This window comes from Furipterus horrens, unplaced genomic scaffold, assembly GCF_987537825.1.
Source record: "Furipterus horrens unplaced genomic scaffold, mFurHor1.1.pri manual_scaffold_8, whole genome shotgun sequence".
Classification (NCBI taxonomy): Eukaryota; Metazoa; Chordata; class Mammalia; order Chiroptera; family Furipteridae; genus Furipterus; species Furipterus horrens.
The window spans coordinates 61,423,411-61,444,300 of NW_028327178.1; the positions used below are offsets into that span (position 1 = coordinate 61,423,411).

At 38.1% G+C, this 20,890-nt stretch overlaps 1 pseudogene; it reads left to right on the forward strand.

The window, feature by feature from the left end:
- Nucleotides 1-19,752, forward strand: part of LOC150003036 (calponin-3-like) — a 68,998-nt pseudogene extending 49,246 nt beyond the window's left edge.
- Nucleotides 19,753-20,890: the final 1,138 nt, after the last annotated feature.

Here is a 20,890-nt window from a genome sequence, read left to right on the forward strand (position 1 = left end):
TACCCTTGGGTCGTGGGGGCGCACATAGGGAAGTGCTCTCACTCACTGGCCCAGGTGCGCGGTGCCGTGAGTCCAGGCGTCCCTCGGACACTCCCCAACAGACATAAGATCATTGCCCCTACGGGCACAGGGAGGGCCCACTAAACAGGCAGAGAACCGTGCACAGACACCCCTAGACAGCTCCCGTGGGCGCAGGGCCCCAGGCCGGAGAGCAGACCACTAGCGCAGGCTCTGTTTGTGCCCGCCCAGACAGGTGAGGGAAGGCGGGCGGCTGCAGCACGGGAACAGTGGGAGGAGGTGACCCACGGACGCTCGCTTCCACTGAGCACAAGTGTTCCCGGCCCTGCCCTAAGAGGCCAGAGACCAACTCCCGGAGCTCGGCTCAGCGGGACTGAGGGCACGGGGCAGCGCGCGAGTGCAAAAGCACCTCAGCCCGGGGTCAGTGGGCGCCAATCCCGGGGAAAGCTCTTGGGCCGCCCGCGAGTGCAGGGACGCGCACAGGGATTCCTCCGCGCGAACGGGGAACCACCGCAGCCCGGCAGAAGTGGGCTCCAACCGCGGGGCAAACTCTTGGGCTGCCTGAGCACACAGGGCTCGCGCGCAAGGGCTCGCGCGCAAGGGCACCTCAACTGGCTCCAGCGGGCAGCAAGGGAGCGCGCCGTGCCGGCAACCGCGGGCGCGCACCATAGTGGCAACCGGGGGCGCACACCAGTCCTGCAAAAAACAAGAACCTCTGACCTGCCACACTAGACCAGCTGCGGACCCAGAAAAAGAAGGCAACACACCAAGGCTAAAATGGAGTAAAAACATCGCTTTTTTTTTTTTCCAAATTTTTTCTCCCTTGTTCTTTCTTTCTTCTTAATTATTTCTTTTCTTTCCTTCTTTCTTTATTCTTTTCCTGGGGTTTTTTGGGGGGGTTTTTGGGGGGTATATATATATATTTTTTCAATATTTTTTTCTTTCTCTTTTTTCTTTCTTTCTTTCTTCTTTATTCTTTCTTTTCTATCTTTCTTTGTTCCTTTCTTTCTTACCTTTTGGGGTTTTTGGGGGGGGTTGTGGTAAATTTGTCATTTTCTTCTCTTTCTCTCTTCTTTTCTTTCTTCTATTTTCTTGGGGATTTTTTGGGGGGGGTGTTTTTCCTTCACCTCTTCCAATAATAACAAACTTTATCTCTAACGTGTTGCATATAACCTCTCCTTCTCATCCTTTCTCTTTAATCGTTGTTTATTCGTTTGTGTGTCTAGCTTAGCCCCCCTATCACTCTAAATAATATAATATAATTACTATATAAACCCAAATACAATACAATCCCACTTTCTTACTATATTATGTATTTTTCTATCCTTTTCTTCTATTTTTATTAACATACAATGTAAATATTACTAACTGCCTTGCACAGTCTCAAATATTATTAATCTGTCACCCCCTCTATCAAAAATTATATTTTTCCTCCCCAAAAACAACTCTTATCTATTCTTCTTATAGTATAAAAGCTCAAATGTCTTTACATTTATATTAATACGGGCTAGTTGGCTAATGATAGCAGGATAGAGTGGGGGATACTTTTTGAGGGTGTGGGTCTCCTGCCTGGGCTGTGTGTTTATGTCTTTAACAGCATATCCACAAAAGAACTCAAGACAGAGCGGATAGAGTGATTCTCAACCAACTAGCCAGAAGGAAGATCCTATCAAAGAACATCTGAAATATAACCGAACAGCATAAACAAAGGACATAAAGGGTAACTCAAGAACATCAGGCTCAGGATATCAAAGAGACTGCACCACTGAAACTCCCAGACCTTCGATAAAGAATATTACACCACAAAGGAGGGAAGTCAAAGCAGACTACCCCCCCCCAAAAAAAACCAAATAAATAAATAAATAAATAAATAAAAACAAAAAGAATCCAACATGGTAAGACGCAAAAATAACCCCTCAATGAAAAGAAAAGAGGAATCCTCAGAAAGAGAGATAGATGAAATAGACATAGCCCAAATGTCAGACATGGAATTCAAAACAATGGTGGTAAAGAAGCTCAATATACTCGACATCCTTAAAATCAACTATGACAACCTTCAAGGAAGTTACCAACAGCTCCAAGAAAATTACAGGGAACTTGCAGAGAACTACACCAGCATAAAAAAAAGACATAGAAATTGTTAACAAGAACCAGGAAGAACTTAAGAATACAATCTCTGAACTGAAAAACACAGTAGAATCAGTCAAAAGCAGACTAAACGAAGCAGAGGATCGGATTAGTGAGTTAGAAGATAATGTAGAGAAAAACTCCCAGACAATACAGCAAAATGAAAAACGATTGAAAAAATATGAACAAGATGTAAGGGAATTACAGGATAGCATTAGGAAAAATAATTTAAGGATCATCGGAATATGAGAAGAAGAAGAAAAGGAACGAGAAATAGAAAAGCTGATAGGAGAAATAATGACAGAAAATTTTTCCAACCTGATGAGAGAAAAAGTTATGCAAGTTCAGGAAGCACAGAGAGTTCCAATGAAGAGGAACCCAAAAAACCCCACTCCAAGGCACATCATAATTAAAATGGCAACATTCAAGGACAAAGAGATAATCCTGAAAGCAGCAAGAGAAAAGCAGCAAATAACATACAAGGGAGCTCCAATAAGGCTATTGACCAATTTCTCAACAGAAACACTACACGCCAGAAGAGAGTGGTCAAAAGTATTTCAAGCAATGTAAAACAAAGGCCTACAACCAGGAATACTCTACCCAGCAAGGCTCTCATTTAAAATAGAAGGTGAAATAAGGAGTTTCCCAGACAAAGGAAGACTAAAAGAATACATCTCCACCAAACCAGCATTGCAAGAGATGCTAAAGGGAATGTTTTAAGAAAAAAGAAGAAAAAAAGAGGAGAAAAACATAGGTACAAAGGGAAATGAATAAATACATGTCAGTAATAACCTTAAATGTAAATGGATTAAATGCTCCAATTAAAAGACATAGGGTAACGGAATGGATATGAAAACAGGACCCACATATTTGCTGTCTACAAGAAACACATCTCAAATAAAAGATTTACATAGACTGAAAGTAAATGAATATAAAAAAGTATTCAAAGCAAATGGACATAAAAAAAAAAAAGCTGGGTAGCAGTACTCATATTAGAGAAAACGGATTTCAAAGCAAGGGCAATAAAAAGAGACAAAGAAGGACATCTCATAATACTTAAAGGAACAATCCACCAAGAAGATATAACACTGATAAACATATATGCACCCAACACAGGAGCAACCAAATACATAAAGAAAATATGAGAAGACCACAAGAAGGATACTAACAACACACTCATAGTAGGGGACTTTAACACTGCATTATCAACAATAGACAGATCTTCAAAGCAAAGAAACACCAAGGATATACAGGCATCGAACAACACACTAAACCACATGAACTTAACTGATATATATATATAGAACTTTTCACCCCAGAGAAACAAAATATATATTCTTTCCAAATGCATATGGGACATTTTCAAAGACAGACCACATGATAGGACACAAAACAAGCCTCAACAAATTCAAGAAAATTGAAATCATATCAAGCATCTTTTCAGATCACAATGCCTTGAAAGTAAAAATCAACCTCAGAGAAAATAATCAAAGACATCCAAACTCATGGAGAATGAATAACATGCTATTAAATAATGAATGGGTTAACAATGACATCAAAGAAGAAATCAAGAAAGTTCTTGAAACTAATGATAATGAACACAGAATAGCCCAAAACTTTTGGGACACAGCAAAAGCAGTCCTAATAGGGAAGTTCATAGCAATACAGGCATATCTGAAAGGGATAGAAGAATCTCAAATAAAAAATCTAACCCTACAGCTAAAAGAACTAGAACAACAAGTAAAAAAGCCTAGGGCAAGAAGAAGAAAGGAAGTCATCAAGATCAGAGCAGAATTAATGACATAGAGACCAAACAAACAATCCAAAAGATCAATGAAACTAGGAGCTGGTTCTTTGAAAAAATACAGAAACTCAACAAGGCTCTAGCCGGGTTCATCAAGAAAAAAAGAGGGAAGACCCAAATAAACAAAATCAGAAATGAAAGAGAGAAATCACGACTGATACCACAGAAATACAAACGATTGTAGGAAATTCCTACAAACAACTGTATGGCAAAAAATTTGATAACCTAGAAGAAATGGACAAATTTGTAGAGACATACAACCTTCCAAAACTGAATCAAGAAGAAGTAGGAAGTCTCAACAGACCAATAAGAAAGAAGGAAATTAAATCACTAATCAAAAATCTCCCTGCACACAAAAGCCCTGGATCGGATGGCTTCACAGGTGAATTTTACAAAACATTTAGGGAAGAACTAACTTCTACCCTCCTCAAACTATTCCAAAAAATCCAAGAAGAGGGAAGACTCCCAAACTCTTTCTATGAAGCCAGTATTACCCTAATTCCAAAACCAGGTCAAAACACAACAAAAAAAGAAAACTACAGGCCAATATCACTGATGAACATAGATGCTAAAATCCTCAATAAAATATTGGCAAACAGGATCCAGCAATACATCAAAAAGATTATACACCACGATCAAGTGGGATTCAACCCAGGAATGCAAGGATGGTTTAATATTCGCAAATCAATAAATATAATACATCACCTAAACAGAATGAAAGACAAAAATCACATAATCATATCAATAGATGCAGAAAAAGCATTTGATAAAGTACAACACCCATTTATGATGAAAACACTCAACAAAATGGGAATAGAGGAAGTATACCTTAACATAATTAAGGCTATATATGAGAAGCCTGAAGCCAACATCATACTCAATGGACATAAACTGAAAGCATTCCCCCTGAAATCACGAACTGGGCAAGGCTGTCCACTCTCTCCACTCCTATTCAACATAGTGTTGGAAGTCCTAACCACAGCAATCAGACAAGAAAAAGAAATAAAAGGCATCCAAATTGGGAAAGAAGAAGTAAAACTAGCATTATATGCAGATGACATGATAGTATACCTAGAAAACCCTATGAACTCCACTAAAAGACTACTCAATATAATAAGTGAATTTGGCAAAATAGCAGGGTACAAAATAAATATACAGAAATCTAAGGCATGTCTGTACACCAACAATAAAATATCAGAGACAGAGACAAAAAAGAAAATACCATTTACTATAGCAACAAGAAAAATAAAGTCCCTAGGAATAAACTTAACCAAAGAGTTAAAAGACCTGTACATTGAAAATTACGTAACATTGAAAAAAGAAATTGAGGCAGATACAAATAAATGCGAGTAAATACCATGTTCTTGGATGGGAAGAATCAACATCATCAAAATGGCCATACTACCGAAAGCAATTTACAGATTCAATGCAATCCCTATTAAAATACCAATGACATATTTCACAGATGTAGAACAAATACTCCATAAATTCATATGGAACCAAAAAAGACCCCGAATAGCCAAAGCAATCTTGAGACAGAAGAACACAGCAGGAGGAATCACAACACCAGATATCAAACAATACTACAAAGCCACTGTAATCAAAACAGTATGGTACTGGCATAAGAACAGACATATAGATCAGTGGAACAGAATAGAGTCCAGAAATAAACCCAGGCCTCTATGGCCAACTAATCTTTGATAAAGGAGGAAGGAACATAAAATGGAGTGAGAAGAGCCTCTTTAACAAATGGTGCTGGGAGAACTGGACAGGGAAGTGCAAAAAAAAATGAAACTAGATTACCAATTTACACCACACATGAAAATAAACTGCAGATGGATCAAAGACTTAAATGTAAGCAGTGACACCATAAAAGTTCTAGAGGAAAACAGAGGCAGAAGAATTTCAGATATCTCACGTAACAATCTCTTCATGGATACATCTCCTAAAGCAAGAGAAATAAAGGAAAAAATAAATAAATGGGATTACATCAAACTGAAGAGTTTCTGCTCAGCAAAAGAAAACATCAGCAAGATGAAAAGGAAACCAACCATATGGGAAAACATATTTGCCAATGACATCACAGACAGGGGACTGATTTCCAAAATATATAAAGAGCTGATACGACTAAACATCAAGAAAACAAACAACCCAATTAAAAAATGGGCAAGGGACCTGAACAAAGACTTCTCCGAAGAGGACATACAGAAGGTCCATAGGCACATGAAGAAATGCTCAACATCATTAGCCATCAGAGAGATGCAAATAAAAACAACAATGAGATACCACTTTACACCAGTCAGAATGGCCATCATCAACAAATCAACAAACACCAAGTGCTTGTGAGGATGTGGAGAAATGGGAACTCTACTGCACTGTTGTTGGGAATGCAGACTAGTGCTGCCATTATGGAAAACATAATGGCATTACCTCAAAAAACTAAAAATGGAACTGCCTTTTGAACCAGCGATTCCACTGCTAGGATTGTACCTTCAAAATCCTAAAACCCTAATTCAAAAGAACTTTTGCACCCCTATGTTTATAACAGCATTATTTACAATAGCTAACTGCTGGAAATAGCGTTAATGCCCATCTGTAGATGAGTGGATCAAAAAACTGTGGTACATTTGCACAATGGAATACTGTGCAGCGGAGAGAAAGAAGGAACTCCTGTCATTTGCAACAACATGGGTGGAGCTAGAGAGAATTATGCTTAGTGAAATAAGCCAGGCAAAGAAAGAAAAATACCATATGATATCACCTAATACAGGAAACTAAAGAACAACATAAACAAATGAACTAAATAGGACAGGGAGCAGAATAGCAGTCAATAGGGGGGAGGGGGGAGGGAAGGAAGGGGGATAAGTAAGGGAAGGGTTTAGTCAAGGAACGTGTATAAATGACTCATGGGCATTGACAACAGGGAGGAATATGATTGTGGGAGAAGGGGTGGGTTGAGTGGGGGAGAGCAATGGGGGAAAAATGGGACAACTGTAATTGAAAAACCAAAAAATAAAATAAAATAAGCAATATATACATATATCAAATTGTCATGTTGTACACCTAAAACTACTAAAATAAAATTATATGGAAAAAGAAAAAATAATAAATAAATAAGTTAGATACTAAACCAATTAGGGAAATAATGATTTTAAAGGAAATTCCACAAGAAGAAACTAATCTTGAGACAACATTTGTTGCAGAACATTCTTATGCAACTTTGATCTTTTTCCAGTACAGGTATGGGCAAGATTAAATCAGCCAATGTTATTAAAATAACTAATTGCAATAATTTGCTTCTACTTAATAGTCACCAAAAACTTTTAAAAGGTGATACACTAGCTGAAATTAAGCCCATTATATAAGATAACTTAAAAGAGGGCTTATAATTCTATATATAAGCTGATGTAATACCTTTTTTACCAGTTAAGAAACCCAGTTGGAAGAGAGGGTTATTTGTATAAGATCTCATAGCTATAAATAAAATAGTTATTCCCATACCTTCTGTGGTTCCAAATTCATATACCCTGTTACCAGCTATTTCTGTGGACTGCCAATATTTTTCAGTAACAGATTTATGTAGTGTGACTTCCACCATTTCTGTAAAAAAAAAAAAAAAAGATAGTAAATATTGGGTTGGCCAAAATGTCCATTTAGATTTTGCCGTAAATTAAAAGACACACTTTTAATTTTCACCAATAACTTTACTGATTTGAACAGTGAGTAGGTCAGACATCTCCTGGTATTGGCTTCTAGTGGGTAGAGGCCAAGAGTGCTGCTAAACATCTTTCGATGCATAAGACAACCCCACAAGAAAAAATTATTTGGCCAAAATGTCAGTATCAAGAAACTTCACAAATTCTGACACATTCAATCAGTCACGCCCCCTTCTCCATATCGCACAATTTTTGTGTTTCTTTTTTGCATTTCAGTTCTGTTTTTTTCTTTCCCAAAATAATAAAGCATAATGCACCAGAAATGGTGTTTCTCTTCCATCTTTAATATTAAAATGGCTGCATAAAAATTCACCAGTTTTGGTAAGTTTTAAAAAAAATTCATGCCGACAGTTGTCACAATACAATCTAACAAAGTTGTTTTGAATGAAGTTAAAGACAGCTAAGCACTACTACAGCTATCATACAGAAAAAAACAAATGAACTTTTGACCAACCCAATACCTTTTTCTTTCATCAGAAAAGATCAGGAGCCTATTTGGACAGTGATACCCCAGGGATATACATATTTGAATAATGTTGAATTTTTCAGAAATTTTATTCTAATGTAATAAGTGAATGGTTTACTTTTATGATCTAGGACATATTAGACTCCAATGAAGACACAATTTATCTCTTACAACACTTAGCCATAAAGGGACATAGGGTTTCAAAGGACAATCTTCAATTCTGTTTTACCTCAAGTAAAATACCTTGGTCATCTATTATCTAGAAATAGCCTACTAATTGACACAGAAAGACTTAGAGGATTCCTATATTTTTCCCTTCCAAAAATAAATGAAAAACAAACAACAGTTTAGAGGGTTCCTGGTACATAAAAGTTAGGTTCCAAATTTTTTCATTAGTGACCCAGGCTCTATATGTCTTATTAAAATTAGATAGACCTGATCCAATTCAATAAAACCCTGAAGTGAAACAAGCTAAAGAAGCTCTAGTAGAAGTATTAGCTAAAGCTCCCCACTCTGGGACACCCTAATTATAACCTTTCTTTCTTTTTATACTTGAAAATAAACAAAATGTTTTAGGAGTTTCAACTCAAAAACACAGAGATCATCACAGACCTTTAAGATCATACCCAGCACTTAGACTCAGTAGGCAAAGAGCTCTCTCCCTGCATGAAGGCAATCTCTGCTACTGTCATGTTATACAAACAAATAGAAGAAGTAATTATGGGCTCCTTTTTTTATGTTCTTCATTCTGTTGACTCTTTACTGAATACTCATCACAATTCTTCCATTAATCAACTTATAAAGTACTCCTGTCTTCAGTGCCTAACACGTTGTGCACCAGGAAATTTAAATGCCTTTTAGAAATGACGAGAATTCTCGCTACCCGTACGCAATGTGCTAATACTTTAGCTTGATGTAACAGGCTTAACTCAGCATCTTTGCTACCTCTTTATAGGATGTGTACACCCATGCTTGTGTTTTGCTTACTACCCACATTTTTGTTCCTAGGAATAATGGTTTACAGAAAACTCCTATTAATAATGCTGATTTAACTTGGCTTACAGATGTATCTTATCTGAAAGATGAATAGGGACAATACTGAGCAGAATATGCTGTAACTTTCAAGGTGTACATAATTGAAAGTTTTTATTTACATGAATAAAATAAGGTCTTCTCAAGACTGTCAATCAGCCAAAAATCAAATGGCCAATACTGACACTGATAGTTACTATGCCTCCGGTGTAGCTTATTACTTTGGAGTGTTGTGGAAGCAGTGAGGCCTCTTAACTTCAGGGAAGCCCATGAGGAATGGGAAACAGGCTGCAGGATAATTGGATGTCATACAGCAACTATAATTGGCAGTTTATAAAAATTCCAGGACATTCTAAAGTTGCCAGCATTGAAGCAAAAGGAAATAATTTAGCTGATGCTGCAGCCAGACAAGCAGCCAAATTATTCAGACCTGAGAATGTTCCTTGTGTCGTAATAAATCAATGAAAGACTTTTTCTTATAGTTTTAAGAAACAGCTTCAGAAAAAAGGAGGATATGGCACCAAAAAGGAGAAACCTTTGACCCAGACAAACAGATATGCTTTGGACCCAATCAGAAATCAATCTTATATACAGGGACTCAATTGCCTATACTTCATCATGTACATAAACTAACACATTGGTGTCAGAAAAAAATGATTTTATGGAATAAACATTATTACTGAAAACATTCTCCTACTGTAGCTCAAATGTGCATAGCATATATTCTATCTTTTCAAACTATAACCCCGAAGAATTACTCTCTAGGTCACAGGAACATTTTCCAGTTCTTTGAGATCCATCTGAGGTTTGGTAATTGGATTTTATTCAAATCCCACAATCTGAAGGATACAAGTATGTCTTATGACTTGTGTGTTTTCTCACTGGGTTGGGGAATTCCCTTGCATGAAAACAACAGCCTTAATAGTAGGTAAATTATTATTATTATTATTTTAAATTTATTTATTCATTTATTTATTTGTTTGTTTATTTATTTATTTATTTATTTGTAGAGAGAGGGGAAAGGAGAAAGAGAGGGAGAGAAACATCACTGTGTGTTTGTATCTCACTCGCACCCCCAACTGGGGACCTGATGTGCAACATAGTCATGTGCCCTGACTGGGAATCAACCAGCGACACTTGGCTCGCAGGCCGATGCTCAATCCATTGAGCCACAGCAGCCAGGGAATAAGTAAATTATTATTGAAAAAATTTCCAATTAGGGAATTCCCTCTGAGTTGCATAGTGACCAAGAGACTAATTTCACTGGGCAAATAATACAATCAATTAGTAATATTTGGCTTATTTTAACAATTTTCTTTTTAAATATATTTTTATTGATTATGCTGTTACAGTTGTCCCAATTTTTCTCTTTGTTCCCCTCCACCCAGTACCCTCCTTCTCTCCAGCAATCCCCCCTTTGTTCATGTCGATGGGTTGTGCATGTAAGTTCTTTGGCTTCTCCATTTCCTATTCTATTCTTAACACCCCCTGTCTATTTTGTACTACCAATTATGCTTCTTAATCCCTGTATTTTTCCCCCATTATCCTCCTTCCCCCACCCAGATGATAACCCTCCCAATGATCTCCATATCTATAATTTTGTTTGCTTAGTTTGATTTTTAAGATTCAGTTGTTGAGAGTTGTGAATTTGTTGTCATTTTAATGTTCATAGTTTTGATCTTTTTTTTCCTTAAGTCCCTTTAACATATAATAATGACTTGGTGATGATGAACTCCTTTAGCTTTACCTTGTCTGGGAAGCACTTTATCTGCCCTTCCATTTTACATGATAGTTTTGCTGGATAGAGTAATTTTGGTTGTAGGTCCTTGCTTTTCATTATCTTGAATACTTCTTGCCAGTCCCTTTTTACCTGCAAAGTTTCTTTTGAGAAATCAGCTGATATTTTTATAGGCAGCCCTTTGTAGGTAACTCTGTTCTTTTGCTGCTTTGAAGGTTCTCTCTTTATCTTCAACCTTTTGTATTTTAATTATGATGTCTTGGTGTGGTCCTACTTGGGTCCAGCTTGTTTTGGACTCTCTGTGCTTCCTGGACTTATATATCTAGTTCCTTCACCAAATTAAGGAAGTTTTCTTTCATTATTTTTTTCAAATAGGTTTTTAATTTCTTGCTCTTCCTTTCTTCTGCTGTCCCTATTATTTGGATTCTGGTATGTTTGGAGATGTCCCAGAGGGTTCTTAAACTCCCCCCCCCCTTTTTTTTTGAGTTCTTGTTTCTTCCCGCTGTTCTGGTTGAATGTTTATTTCTTCCTTATGTTCCAAGTTGTAGATTTAAATCACAGCTTCCTCCCCTTCATTGTTGGTTCCCTGTGTATTTTTCTTTACATCATGCAGTGTAATCTTAATTTCTTCCTTATGTTGTTGCCATATTCAATGAGTTCTTTGAGCAACCTGATCATCAGTGTTTTGAATTCTTCATCTTATAGGTTGGTTTTCTCTTTTTCATTTAGTTCTTTTTCTGGGATTTTGTCTGTTTTTTCATTTGAGCCATAATTCTTTGTTTCCTCAATTGGCTTGCTCCTTGTGTTTGTTTCTGTGTATTAGTTAAAGCTGCTTTGATTCTCTTAGTAGTGTGGCCTATTGTAGAAAAAGCACCTATAAATTGTGTGAAGTGAAGTCTTAGGTAATCACTGGGACAAGGCAATGTGTTTCACTACTTTGTGGCTCGCTGTGGGGAGAGAGCTCAAAAAAGGGACAGTGCCATTGCCTGGTTTCTGGAGGTTTGCCCAATATTCGCTCTGTTTCCAGTCACTTCACCCATTCCCCATATGCAACTAGTGCCCTTCCAGCTATTTCCCTGGTGTTGAATCTCAGAGTGGGTGGGTTTGTGCATATTCTAAGACTCTGTAGGCCCTTTAAGAAGAGTCTTCTGAAAATCTGGCAGTTTTTTCCACCGCCCCTACGCCCACTGGTTTTTACAGCCAGAAATTATGGGGATTTATCTTCCCAGCACTGGAATCCTGGGCTATGTGAGCTGGCCTGGGGTTGGGATTGCTCACTCCCAAGATACCCCTCCCAATTTTTATCATCACATTTGAATGTGGGACCACTCTTTCTGCTGCTGCTGCCACCTCTCTATGCCACACCATGTCTCCACCTCTCTATCCATCTCTGTATTTCTGGCCCTTCAACCTGTCTGGATGAATGTGGCTTCTTTAAATCCTTGGTTGTCATACTTCCATACAGTTCAATTTTCTGACAATTCAGGGTGTTATTTGTTTTGAGGTTTGCCTGTGGCTCCACAACAGGCAAAGGGTGAATACCTACACCTCCATATTGACTGGAAGTCTTATTTTAACAATATTTTTGTTGTGTTTATTCCCAAGTTCTCTGTACTGGTGGAACACACAATTAAAACTCAGCTAGGTAAATTTTCAGAAGCTTTTTAAAAAAGCATGCTTTCATTCTCTTTTTTAAATTTATTTTTTATTTTTTTTCTCTTACAGTTGTGCCACTTTTTCCACCATTTCTCCCTCCCCACCCAGCCCACCCCTTCTCCCACAGTCATTCCCCACCCTGTTGTCCATGTCCATGGGTTATTTATAACTAACCTCCCTTCTCTCCCTCACCTTATCCCCCTTATAACTGTTATTCTGTTCCTTGTTTACATGTCTCTGGTACATTTTGTTCATTTGTTTGTGTTGTTCATTAGTCTCCTGTATTAGGTGATATCATATGGTATCTGTCTTTCATTTCCTGGCTTATTTCACTAAGCATAATACTCTCTAGTTCCAGCCATGTTATCACAAATAGCAGGAGTTCCTTCTTTCTTTCTGCTGCATAATATTCCATTGTGTAAATGCACCACAGTTTTATAATCCTCTCATCTACAGATGGGCACTTAGGCTGTTTCCAGCACTTGGCTATTGTAAATAGTGCTTTTATGAACATAGGGGTGTATAAGTTCTTTTGAATTGGGGTTTTAGGGTTCTTCTGGTATAATTCTAGCAGTGGAATTTCTAGTTCTAAAGTCAGTTCCATTTTTAGTTTTTCGAGGTAATTCCATACTGTTTTCCATAGTGGCTGCACCAGTCTGCATTCCCACCAACAGTGCACTAGGGTTCCCATTTCTCCACATCCTCGCCAGCACTTGTTATTTTTTGATTTGTTGATGATGGCCATTCTGACTGGTGTGAAGTGGTATATCATTGTGGTCTTTATCTGCATCTCTCTGATGGTTAGTGATGTCGAGCATTCTTTCATATGCCTATGGACCCTCTGTATATCCTTCTTGGAGAAATGTTTGTCCAGGTCCTTTGCCTGTATTTTAATTGGGCTGTCTGTCTTCTTGGTGTTGAGATGTGTACATTCTTTATATATTTTGGAGATCAATTCCATGTCTGAGGTATCATTGGCAAATATGTTTTCCCATATGGTTAGTTCCCTTTTCATCTTGCTAATGTTTTCTTTTGCTGAGCAGAAACTCTTTAGTTTGATGTAGTCTCATTTGTTTATTATTTCCTTTATTTCCCTTGTCTTAGGAGATAGATTGGTGAACATATTGCTATGTTATGGTGTAGGTGCCTCACACACCCTAGGCTTGGTTGGAAGTTGCTCTGTTCAGCAGAGGCTTCGTGGCCATGGTGGAATAAATTTTTACCAAGGACATTTCTTTATGTCTGGGGGAAGGAAGGTGATTGCCTCTCTAGTGGAGAACAGCAGCTAGGTCTTTGTCCCTTAGGCTTTTTATTGAGAATGATACACATGGGAGATACAAGATCAACATTCATAAATCATCAATAGCTTTCAGGTACCTAGTTTACAATTAACAATAACTGTTTACAAGTTCCAGTACAGCGGGTACGACGAATAGTCTGTGCCAGGGTCTATTAAACATTTTTACCCCACATTGGCACTAGGTACAAGGTTTCAAATACTCCCTGTTAGAGATTGTTTATACTTAATTATAAGATAGAGGAAAGCAGAGCAAGTTCTAAAGCATACTGATATTCTTTGAATCCAATCTCCACGGAAACTCTCTGAATGGTTTTCGGGTATGTCTCCCATGCAGCCATTGTTGAGACTTAAAGACAAGCATGGCCGGGGTGCTGGCGGCAGATCATGCTCAGGCTGGGGCTACAATTCCCTAAATCACAAGGAGGGTTCCCCACACTATGTGGCATATCTGAAATTTTTTTTGTCTATCTTTTCTTCTAGGACTTTTATGGTGTCACTGCTTACATTTAAGTCTTTGATCCATCTTGAGTTTATACTGGTGTGTGGTATAAGTTGGTGGTCTAGTTTCATTTCTTTGTATGTCCCCATCCAGTTCTCCCAGCATCATTTGTTGAAGAGGCTCTTCTCACTCCATTTTATATTCTTTCCCCCTTTGTCAAATGTTAGTTGACTATATAGACTGGGGTTTATTTCTGGGCTCTCTATTTTGTTTCATTGATCTATATGTCTGTTCCTATGCCAGTTTTGACCACAGTGGCTTTGTAGTATAGTTTGATGTCAGATATTGTGATTCCTCCTACTGTGTTATTCTGTTAAAGCATGCTTTCATTCTTTATTGTGACATGTTAAGATAAAGAGGAAGAAATAAAGTGAGAAAAAAAAACAGAGAGAAAAAAATCTCAAATCATTTCCAAAGCAGGATTTGAAAAATATCTTGACTTTGAAAAAGGAAAACACCAATTAGGAAAAATATACAGACCCCTATGCTTTTAGCAATGTTATTTACAATAGCCAATATCTGAAAACAACTCAAATGCCCATCAGTATGTAAGTGGATAAAAAGGACATTTTCACAATGGAATACCATGCAGCTATAAAAAGAAGGAACGCTGACCCTCTGTGACAGCATGTATGTACCTGAAACTTATTATGCTAAGTGAATAAGCCACTCAGAAAAAGACATATGGTCTCAGTTATATGTAGAATATAATGAGCAAAATAAACTGATGAACAAGATAGAACCAGAGGCATGGATATATGGAACAGACTGACAGATCTCAGAGGGGGACTGGAAGAGGTTAACCAAAGCACATATATGCATATGTGCATAGCCCATGAACACAGACAATAATGTGTTGAAGGCTTGGTAGAAGTGGAGGCTGGGTGAAGGGGAACAAAGCAGAGAAAATGGGAGACCTGTAATAGTGTCAACAATAAAAAGAAATGGATAGCTACTTCCAGAACTTGTTAGAAAAATGGCATTTAGACTGGAAGCAAAGATATTTTTGAAATTATTCTCATATTAGTAACAATCTTAACTTACTGGATAGTGGGAAATGTCATCTTTATCTCAGATGAAGATTCTCTTTAAGGATTTATTTACTCAAGTTTCAAGAATACTGTCACTGAAAGCATTAGAAGTTTTGTTTTCTTTGTGCAGCTGTGAGACTATGCACTGATGGATGTGCTATGAACTCATGAAACCAAGTTGAAGGCCAGATCACACTTATATGTTGGCAAATTAGCTACTCCTGTTTCACAGCTTAAAAATCACAATTATTACAATTCTTTGAAGAGGAGAAACAATTATGTTATTATTCTTCTAGAGTCCCATGAGTAAGGCCTCTTTTTAAATTTTTTAAAAATTGAACTTATTGGGGTGACATTTGTTAATAAAATTATATAGGTTTCAGATGTACAATTTTACTTTTATTTTAGAAGATTTTATTTATTTATTTTTAGAGAGAGGGGGAAGGAGGGAGGAAGAAAGAGAGAGAAATGCCAGTGTGTGGTTGCCTTGCACATGCCCTCAACTGGGGACCTGGGCTGTAGCCCAGGCATATGCTCTGACCAGGAACTGAGCCAATGACCCTTTGGTTCACAGGCTGGCACCCAATTCACTGAGCCATACCAGCCAGGGCTCAGATGTACAATTTTATAATACATCATCTGTATATTGTATTTTATGTTCACCACCCATAGTCTAGTTTCCTTCCATCACCATTTATATCCCCTTTACCCTCTTCTACTTGTCCCCACCGCAACTTCCCCCTGGTAGTCACCATACTGATGTCTGCATCTATAAGTTTTTTTCTTAATTTCTTTAACTATTTCATTCAGATCCATAACCACAGCCCCTGACGACTGTCAGTCTGTTCTCTGTATGAGTCTCTTTCTACTTTGTTTGTTAGTTTATTTTGTTCATTAAATTTCACAAATAAGTGAAATCATATGGTATCTGTCATTCTCTGACTTGCTATTTTACTTAGCATAATACCCTCTAAGTTCATCCACGCTATTGCAAAAGGTAAGATTTTCATTTTTTTAAAAGAGCTGAGTAATATTCCATTGTTTAAATGTACTAGATCTTTTTTACCAACTCATCTACTGATGGACACTTGAGCTTCTTCCAAATCTTGGCTATTGTAAATAATGCTGCAATAAACATAGCAGTACACATATTCTTTTGAATTAGTGTTTTGGGTTTCTTTGGATATATTCTCAGAAGTGGAATAGTTGGGCTGTAAGGCATTTTTATTTTTAATTTTAGGTAACTCCATACTGCTTTTCCTAGTACCTGCACACATTTGCACTCCTACCAATAGTGCATGAGGGTTCCCTTTTTCTCCACAGCTTCATCAGCACTTGTTTGTTGATTTATTGAAAGCCATTCCAACAGTTGTGAAGTAATATCTCATTATGTATTTTAAAATATTAAATGTATTATTGGTTAATAAGATCATACAGGTTTCAGGTTTTCATGCCTCTGCTTTTATTTTGTACATTTTTATGACACATTATCTGTATATTTCATTGTGTACCCACTATCCAAAGTTTTTGGAATCAGTTTTGGAAGATTATATGTTTCCATAAACTTGTCCGTTTCATCTAGGTTGTCACATTTCTTGCCGTACAGTTGTTTGTGATAATTTTTTATAATCCTTTCTATTTCTGTTGTATCGGTTGTGATTTCTCCTCTTTTATTTCTGATTTTGCTTGTTTGGATCCTCTCTCTTTTTTTTTCTTGATGAGGTTGGCTAAAGGCTTGTCGATTTTGTTTATCTTTTCAAAGAACTCATTCCTGGATTTATTGCTCTTTTGAATTGTTTGTTTAGTCTCTATGTCATTTAATTCTGCTCTGATCTTGATGATTTCCTTCTTCTAACTCTGGATTTTATTTGTTGTTGTTCCTTTAGTTCTTGTAGCTGTAGGTTTACATTTTTAAATTGATATTCTTTTATCCTTTTTATATAGGCCTGTATTGCTATGAACTTTCCTCTCAAGACTGCTTTCACTGTGTCCCATGTGTTTTTAGTTGTTGTGTGTTTATTATCATTTGTTTCCAGAAAGTTTTTGATTTCTTCCTTGATCTCATTGTTAACCCATTTATTACTTAAAAGCATGTTATTTATTCTCCATGAGTATAAAATCTTTGAGTTTTTTCTTTGAAGTTGAGTTCCAGTTTCAAGCCATTGTGATCTGAGGAGATGCTTGATATAATTTCAATTTTCTTGAATTTGTTAAGGCTTGTTTTGTGTTCTACCATGGGGTCTGTCTTTGAAAATGTTCCATGTGCACTTGAAAAGAATGTATATTTTGCTTCTTTGGTGTGAAAAGTTCTATATCTAACAACAGTTCATTTGATATAGAGTGTTGTTTAATGCCTCAATATCCTTGGTGTTTCTTTGCTTTGAAGATCTGTCCATTGTTGGCAATGGGGTGTTAAAATCCCCTACTATGAGTGTGTTGCTGTTGATATCCTTCTTGTAGTCTTGCAAGATTTTCCTTATATATTTGGGTGCTCCTATGTTGGGTGCATATATGTTTACCAGGGTTATTTCTTCTTGATGGATTTTTCCCTTAAGTATTATGAAATGTTATTCTTTTTTCCTTTTTATGGCCTTTATTGTGAAATCTGTTTTATCTAAATATTGCTATCCCAGCTTTTTTTCATGTCCATTTGCCTGGAATACTTTTTTTTATCCCTTTACTTTCAGTCTGTGTAGATCTTTCATTCTGAGTTGGGTCTGTTGTAGACAGTATATATGTGGGCCATATTTATGTATCCTTTCCTCTACCCTATATCTTTTCATTGGAGCTTTTAATCCATTTACATTTAAGATTATTATTGACAGGCATTTATTCATTTCCCTTTGTACCTGTGTTTTTATTTCTTCTCCTCCTTCTCCTTCCTCTTCTTCCTCTTCTTCTTCTTCTTCTTCTTCTTCTTCTTCTTCTTCTTCTTCTTCTTCTTCTTCTTCTTCTTCTTCTTCTTCTTCTTCTCCTTCTTTCTTCTTCTTCTTTTCTTCTTCTTCCATCCCCTTTAACATCTCTTGCAATGCTGGTTTGGTGGAGATGTATTCTTTTAGTCTTCCTTTGTCTGAGAAACTTTTTATTTAACATTCCATTTTGAAAAAGAGCCTTGCTGGGTAGAGTAGTCTTGGTTTTAGGTCTTTGTCATTGTTTGAAATATTTTTTGCTATTCCCTTCTGTCTCGTAGTGTTTCTGTTGAGAAATCAGCTGATAGCCTTATCTGATCTCCCTTGTATGTTATTTGCCTTTTTTCTCTTACTGTATTTAGGATTCTCTTTGTCTTTGAATGTTCCCATCTTAATTATGAAGGTCCCAGCTGGAGAACATCAGCAACTTCATTAAAGCTTTCCAGGCCTACAACATGAAACCCCACAACATATTCAAAGCAAACAATCTTTTTGAGAATGCAAATGTGCCCCAGGCTAAAATCAAAGGATTCCATACCACCATTGACTTCTGCATGAAGTACGCAGAGAAACAAATGCAGCGTTTCGATGAAGGATAGTTAAAAGTGGCCAAAGTGTCATTGGTTTGAAAATGGGAACCAGCAAATATGCCAGCGAGGCAGGCATGACCGCCTACGGGACCAGGAGGCACCTTTACGACCCCCAAATGCAAACCGACAAACCTTTTGACCAGACCAGCATTAGCCTGCAGATGGGCACCAACAAAGGCGCCAGCCAGGCGGGGATGTTGGTGCCAGGCACCAGAAGTGGTATCTACGACCAGAAGCTCACCTTGCAGCCAGTGGACAACTCCACAATTTCTCTACAGATGGGCACCAACAAAGTCGTCTCCCATAAAGGAATGAGCGTGTATGGGCTTGGGCTTGGGTGGCAGTTGTACTGTGCCATTCCGACAGAACCTGTCATTCACAACGGAAGCCAAGGGACAAGCACCAGTGGGTCAGAGATCAGTGATAGCGATTACCAGCAGAGTACCCAGACGAGTGCCACGGCAAGTACCAGGAGGACTACCCCCGCAAGTACCAGTATGGAGACCAGGGCATTGATTACTAGTCAGGAGCTCAGTGCATAGCCTGTCCTGTCTCTTCAGTGGGAGCCAAGTTAGCCTTGAGTCATTCTTTCCTTGTCTTCCTAAAACACTTTTACGCTTACCGTACTTAAAAGAAATATTACCTTATGTACATTCTCTTTTCCTTTCTCTGCCTTGGCCCTCCATAGTTGCCTTTCTGTGCTGTGACAGTTAAACTCTAGAGCATAACCAGGGACTCACCTGGGGAGTAAGATATACTGAGAGAAGGGAGTTCCCTGGAAAGTCTGTCCTCACAGACCTGTGCATTTTCTACAATCTCCTCCTGAAACTGGTGTTTTCAAACAATAGGAAGCTCCTTTTTTTTTTCTCTCTTAGTTTAGTGCCTGGTGTCTATGTGGAAGACTAAATACATACTTATAGTGAAAGGTGGTGTCTGCCAACTAAACTAAAGATGCAGCATTTTAGGATTTTACATATCGATAGTTCCACAGTATTGTTTGCTAAATTTTAAATAAAGTCATGTCCCGTGTGCAAAAAGAAAAAAAAACAAACAAAAAAAAAAACTACTAGAAGAAAATACAGCCAGAAAATTCTCTGACATTTTCTTAGCAATATTTTTTCTGATATATCTGCTTGGACAAGGGAAACAAAAGAAAAATAAATGAAACTATAGCAAACTAAAATGTATTTAAACAACAAATAAAACCATCAACAAAATAAAAGATAACCTACTGAATGGGAGAAGATATATGCCAATGATATATCTGAAAAGAGGTTAATATCCAAAATTTATAAAAGCCATAAAACTTAACACCAAAAAACAATACAACTGAAAAATTGGTGATCAGAGAGAAGATGGGGGAGGAGTGAGGGGAGGCTGCACTTTCTGGCTCCCGAGACCCATCTGTAGTTTGGGCTAATTGCAGAAAGAACATCTCAGTGAGCAGCTGGGCACTTGCAGGAGTCGAGCCTTGGTACTGCTGAATTAGAGAAAACCATCTGGGAGTGACCTGCTTGGTGAGGATAGCGGAGGAAAAAGGGACGAGACGGGATTTCTGACTGGGGTGTCTCCCTGAGCTGCGACTGGAAGTACACAAAGACTTTTTAGCAACCACAGGCTTCCCCAGAGAGGAATCGGGAGGAGAGCAGATCTGCCCACAGGCAGAGCCAGGAGAGGACCAGGTGGCATCAGGCGCTGAAAGACAAAAAACAACGTACTGCTGTGCATGTGAGAACGTGATTTTCTTTTATTTTTTTCTCTTGTGTACTGTGGAGAGGGGAGGAAAGGTTGGGGGTGATAAGACATTCTTGAGGAGCGCAGGCACAGAAGTGTGCTCACCCACTCCCGAAACCTCCCCTTGGGTAGCGTGGGTGTGCACAGAAAAGTGCCCTCATATGCTGGCCAAGGCGTGCAACCAGGTTGCTGGCCATGCATCTGGGTGCCCCTTGGACACACCCCAACAGACATAAGATCAGTGCCCCAATGGGCTCAGGGAGGGCCCGC